Below are 6,564 nucleotides of genomic sequence, written 5' to 3' on the forward strand. Positions count from 1 at the left end.
GAATGAATTGCTGTTTAATGAAAAACAAGCAGAATCAATATGCTACTCACTTCTTTTCTGCTTTATCATTTAATGTTTTTCAAGTGACTAACTCATGCATGCTCAGAACCCTTTCATAAATTCCAAGACAATGCCAGCAAAACTACAGAACTTACTAACTGTAAGGTAAGTTTCAGAAATTTTCTTTATTTTTATTTTTTAGTGACATGATAAACATGCGATAATTTAAAAGGGTTTCTTTAGTAATGGAAGATGGCTCAATTCTTCTGAAAGCCTCTTTCCTGTATCGCATATATCACAACTTAATATTTGAACATCAATGGCAAAAAAATTGCAAAGCACAACAAATAATTTCACTTCCCATGAACACATAATAAAATTCACTTAATTCAGGTAATAAGTAGCTCAAGAAAACTCTTTTAAAAGGTGTGTTTTGGAATACAGTATATATGTCTATCAGTTGGGCTATCGTCAGTCATGAATAACTGAGAAAGTACAGTTCAATATATATATATATTTTTTTAATTCTATAAAAATATAAGAGGTCTCTTGAAACAATATAACTAATTAACTACTCTCTCTAAGGGATAAAAGGTATAGTTAAAACAAAGTTAAAAATTCAAAGTATCCCTCTACCACAACCAATCCATACTTATGTAAAATTTGACTTCGCCTTGTTTACTAGAGAAGTCTTTGGGATAAACAAAACAAAATTTCGCAGTGCTTCTCATGCAATCCCCAGGAGGAAAGTAAGTGCTGGCATCTGATGCTGTGGGCTATGCACTGGGCTGCAAACCAAGGTCAGTCAGTATTCAAAACCCCCAGCCCATCTGAGAACGATGGCGTGCTCTGGTCCTCCAAAAATTCACAGTATCAGAAACCCACACAAGCTGATCTATCCTGCCCTTACGGTTACACTATGAGTCAGAATTGAGTCAATGGCAATGAGTTTGAATTTCTGTTTGACCGATCTAATTTTCCTTTTAATCATTTCATTGGGGGCTCTTACTACAATCCATATATGCAACCATTGTGTCAAGCACGTTTCCATCATCATTTTCAAAACATTTTTTCTACTTGAGCCCATGGTATCAGCTCATTTTCCCCTCCCCCACTCTCCCTCCCTCATGAACCCGATAATTTATCATTTTTTTTCATGTCTTACACAAACTGATGTCTCCCTTTACCTTTTTGTTGTCCCTCCCTGAACATTGTGATCGGTTCCCCCTCTCTCCTCCCACCTTCCCCTTCCCCTCCTATTACTTTTCTCATTATTGGTCCTGAGGGGTTTATCCGTCCTGGATTCCCTGTGTTTCCAGCTCTTATCTGTACCAGTGTACATGCTCTGGTCATGCCAGATTTGTCAGGTAGAATTGGGGTCACTATATTGGGGGAAGGAAGCATTACAGAACTACAGGAAAGTTGTACGTTTTGTCGGTGCAATACTGCACCCCGAGTGTCTTGTCTTTTCCTTGTGACCCTTCTGCATGGGGATGTGTTTGACCAATTGTAAATGTTGCTATATGCCACTGGATCAATTCCCACTTACAGAGATTCTATGTGGCAGAGTAGAATTGCCCCATAGGGCTTCCTAGGCTGTAATCTTCACAGCAGTAGATCAACAGGTCTTCTCCAGCAGAGCCAAAAGTGGGTTTGAATCACTGACCTTAAATTTAGTAGACAAACATTTAGCCATTGCATTACCAGTGTATAACACGCACACATAAACACACACAGAGTCACACGCACACGGAATGTTTGTTATGATTGCCTATGGCTTCGTGTACCTTTTAGATATGTAGCTCCTCCTTAAAACTCAGTTGAAAAAAAATATGGACTTAATATCTAGCATAGTAATAACGCCATTTGTCACATTTCTCTCTTTTAGTTTTTTCATTAGCAATTTTCAGCATCTGTCTTAATTGTCTAGTGCTATTATAACAGAAATACCACCAAGTGGATATAGCTTTACCAAACAGAATTGGTTTTCTCACAGCTTCGGGTAGAGGTGCAAATTCATTATGCTGACTCTGAAAAATCTACTAAATTCTAAAGGCAGGTCCCACTTTCTTTTGAGATTCTATTCCCCAGAGATGTTCATATGGGTTGTCATCTATCTTCCTCCATCTCTGCTTGCTTATCTGCTCTATTATATCTCAACATGATGATGTGACCTCTAAGCCCTTCTTATAACTTCAAAATAAGTTATAGATTTTTGTTAAAGATTAAGACATCTTCTACACTGACAAGTGTCTCATTAAGAAAACCTATTCCCAAATGGGATTATAACCACAGGTATACTAAAACCCAAACCCGTTGTTATCAACTCAATTCTGACTTCTGATGACTTTGTAGGACAAAATAGATCTGCCCCATAGGGTTTGCAAGGTTGTAATCTGACAGCCGATGGTCACATCTTTCTTCCTCTGAGTAGCTGTAGGTTTTAACAGGCTGAGTACCAAGCCAATGCACCACAAGGGTTCCTTAGTCACAGATACAGGCACTAGGATTTACAACACATATACTCATTTTGGAGTGACACATTCAATTCACAACACATAGACCATTAAATTTAGCCACTTAGGACACATGTAAGTTTGGGGACTCAGAATCTATTACTAAACCTTTCTGCTGTGGTAAATTTTGCACTTCTCGCATAACTCTAACAGAGTTAAAACCAGGCCTCCTTCCTGCTTTCACAAAGATGAAACTTGCTTGACAAAGAAAGCTTCCTTTTTTCATGCAGTCTTCTCCAATTTACAACTTACCTACACCATGGCCCTATATTTTTACACTGTCCAGGATCAAGAAAGAGATAAAAAACCTAAGTCCAGAGTATTCCCTCATGATAATCTTAACTCCATAAAGTTATTTATAACATTTTTTTTCCTATGGCAGTGTACTTTGTTGTTTTTTATTGAAGTATTATGTACAAACAGAAAGAACAAAAGTTATAAATGTTTATTAAATGTAGAAATTTTCATAAATTAAAAGATAATGTAGCCAACATTGAGATTTAAAAAAATCATTAACAGCATGTACCAATGACTACACTTTATCTTTCTAATTAGGTCTTTCCTCTTTCTAATTAATCTCTGGGCTTTACCATCAGAGTCATTTTACATAGAACACTTAACAATTAAGCAGTAAATATATTAATTCATTCAACAATTACCTGTTGAGAACCCACTTGCATTGGGTGTTGTTCCGGCCACTAGAAATAAATTGGTGGATAAAATATAAATAAAACCCTAGCCTCAATCAAGCTTACAATCTCCTAGTGGTAGTGGTGATGGTATTAGTTGTCACCAAGTTGGTCCTCAGCTATGAAGAGTGGGGCCGTTGTGACCCACAGGGTTTACATTAGCTGATTCATCAAATGTAGATCACCAGGCCTTTCTTCCTAGTCTGTCTTAGTCCGGAAAATGGGCTAAAATCTCTTCAGCATCACATTAACACACGTCTGCAAGCATAGATGGGTAGTGGCCGTGCTTGAGGTGCACTGGTCAGGAATCAAACCAGGGTCTCTCACATGAAGGTGAGAACTCTACCACTAAACCACTGGTGCCCTCAACTTCCATTCTAGTTTGGGAAAATAACAAAATAAAAATAATGTAGGTCAAATATAGAGTACGTTCGATGGTGGCTGGTGCTAACAAAATAGGGAAGGTGCTGGGAAATGTCAGAGGTGAGAGAAGTTTTTTAAAGAATGACCAGGACATATCATATTGGGGTGTCATCTTGGTCAAGAACGAAAGAATGATTAAGGACGCCAAGCAAACAGCTACCACATAAGAACCTTTTAGGTGCAAATATCAGCAAATATAAGGCTCTAAGGCAGAAAAATATCTAGTAAATTTAAGGATCAATGTGGTTAGAGCAAAAGAGAAAGGAGTGGCAGAAGAAAGATAAGCAATGGAGTGTGGGGGAGCAAGTCAAATCATATAAGACTTCTTGGATTGTGAGAAAATCAACTTTGACTCTGAGTGAAAAGGGAAGCATCAGAATGCGAGATAGATAGATCGGAACTACATCAATAGCATCACTCTGTTGTACTAAGAAAAACTGCTGCAATAATCTCCAGGCAGGAGCTGAAAATGACTTGTTCCACGGTAGTGGCAGTGAAAAAAGTAACAATGGTCAGCTTTCACAAATCCAACAAGATTTGTCAAGAAGCACTTGTGAAATGAGAGAAGACTAATCAGGAAAGAATACTTAGGTTTTGACTGGTTCAATTACAAGGATGAAGTTGTCATTAAATAAGACGGGGAAGATTGTAGGAAGTACTATCTTTTGAGGAATTATCTGGATCTCAGTTTGGGACATGTTAAGTTTGAGATCTTCATTAGATACCTAATATGACCATTAAACAGGTAACCTGGTGATTAAAAGGAAAAGTCTGAGCAGAGATTCAAATTTGGGAGTCATCAAAAATATTTATATAAAATCATGGAGTGAATAAACATATCAAGAAAATAAGAAAAAAAATCAAGAATTGAGCCCTAGGATATTATCAATATTAGAAGTAGGATAAATGAGGAGAACTTGGCAAAGGATACAAAGTGAAGCATCTAAACAGTTGAATGAAAGTCAGTTAAGTAATATATCCTAAAAGCCAAATGAACAAAGCATTTCGTGGAGAAAGGTGTGATCATTTATATTAATCAAATAAGATATTGAAATTTTGCCCTTGGATTTACTAATAAATGACCAAACCCACTGCCACCAAGTAGATTCTGACTTAGTGTCCCTGTATAGGACTTCGAGACTGACAACCTTTACAGAAATAGACAACCTTAATTTTTTTTTTCCTGAGGAGTAGCTGATTGATTTTAATCACTGACCTTGGGGTTAGCAGCCCAACACCTAACCCACAACATCTCCAAGGCTCCTTGGACTTACCAATAGTAGGGCTGAATGCCTGAATGGAGTGGATTCAAGAGAGAATGGGAGAAAAAAAACTTGAGACAGTGTTTAAGACAACTTTTTTAAAGCAGTTTGCTCTAAATAGAGAAAAACATATTAGGCAGTGAGTGGCGAGGAAAATAGGAACTAGACATATTGTAGGCTGGTAAGAAAAATAGATAGGATGGAGGGGAAAACATAGTACTGAGAATGAGAGGATTGTTAGGGCAACATAAGAACATGGGTTGAGCTTTGCTGGGAGAGTAGTCAGTTCACCTCCAGTAGAATACATGGGCCCAGATGTAGACTCCTCTAGACAGACAGTAGAGGCCTGTGGAAGTTCTCTAGTGTCTGTTTTAATTTTCCCGGTGAATTAGACAGCAAAATGATGGTCCTGCCCTAGGTTTGAGGAGAGGTATCATTGCCAGTAGTAACTGTCTTAGGGAGACTGGACCAGGAAAATATGATTACTGTGATTACTGGACTTGCTGATGTTAGGGAATAAGACTGTTTTCTCGAGATCTAATTAGGCAAAGAGCTGAGTAAACACAGTCTAAGATAATAATGGCTGACCATAGAATTTATGTAAGATAAAGGAGGGTCAGGAACTGAAAAAGACTCATTGTCCCCAAAAGCCTTGAACAATGATTAGAATAATAAAAGACTGATTACTTAAAGATATGAAATGGTAAACAGAGAGCAGAGTATGTGCACCTGAGAAGGTTAGGATAACAATGCCCACAAAGAAGTAGAAATGAGGCATAGGAAAAATTCTTTTGAGAAGAGAAGTTTCAGGTTTGAAGACACCACGGTAATGAAAGACTTATCTACATGGACACTGAAACCAGGAAGACTTATAGCACGTATTTGAGTGAATGTTGGTAAAGTAGGACCTAAAATCTGTCAGGAGACAATACTTCATGGTTCTGGCACTCCTATACATACTGTGAACAAAGGCACCAAGTACTATAATTTTTAAGGATATTTGTATATTAAACACTTTTGGAAAATAGCATTTTTCCCTCCAGGGCAAAGAAAAGGTTTGTCTATACCTTTGAAAGAGAATGTCTCTTTATGGGACAAAAGATAGAACATACTTAGTGCCTATGATAAAAGATTTTAGATCCCTATGTTTGAAGTTCCTTTCCTGTAATCAACCCACTGTATATGAAAGGTGTTGTCTGTTAAAAATTGCGACTTGGGAACCATAACAAGCAAATGCTGTCACTCTGGCTACTGCTTCTGCCATTAGTCATGAAGTCCTTTGTCTCTGGTCAAGGAGGAAGCGCGTGTGTTCTGCCAGTCGAGGTTGGTTAGGCTGCAATTAAGGTAAAATCTCAGAAACTTGACAAATTCTTGACAAAATGTTCAGTGAAAGGGAAGGGATGAGAGATGACTCAAACAGGACAGGGAGAAGGTGGTATAGTTTATAACAAAAAGCAAACAAAAATGGACTCACTGCCATGAACTGATGCCAACCCACAGCGACCCTAGAGAGAATCGAACTGGCCCTATGAGATTCCGAGACTGTAGCTCTTTACAGGAACTGACTTGTGATTAACAGCCCAGTGATTAACCAGTACATCACCAGGGCTCCTGTAATGGTTCTTAACTTGAGAGTCAAAATCATAGGAGTTTTAGAAGAGAACTGGTCTGGAA

General features: G+C 38.0%; 1 protein-coding gene across 1 annotated transcript in view; it reads right to left on the bottom strand.

Moving 5' to 3' along the window:
* The window catches only part of AP3S1 (adaptor related protein complex 3 subunit sigma 1), a 71,371-nt gene that overhangs the window by 32,543 nt on the left and 32,264 nt on the right, over window positions 1–6,564 (bottom strand). The gene's annotated exons all lie outside the window — the stretch shown is intronic.

This window comes from Echinops telfairi, unplaced genomic scaffold (assembly GCF_000313985.2).
Source record: "Echinops telfairi isolate 266 unplaced genomic scaffold, ASM31398v2 ScPeMD7_7469;HRSCAF=8507_1, whole genome shotgun sequence".
Taxonomy (NCBI): Eukaryota; Metazoa; Chordata; class Mammalia; order Afrosoricida; family Tenrecidae; genus Echinops; species Echinops telfairi.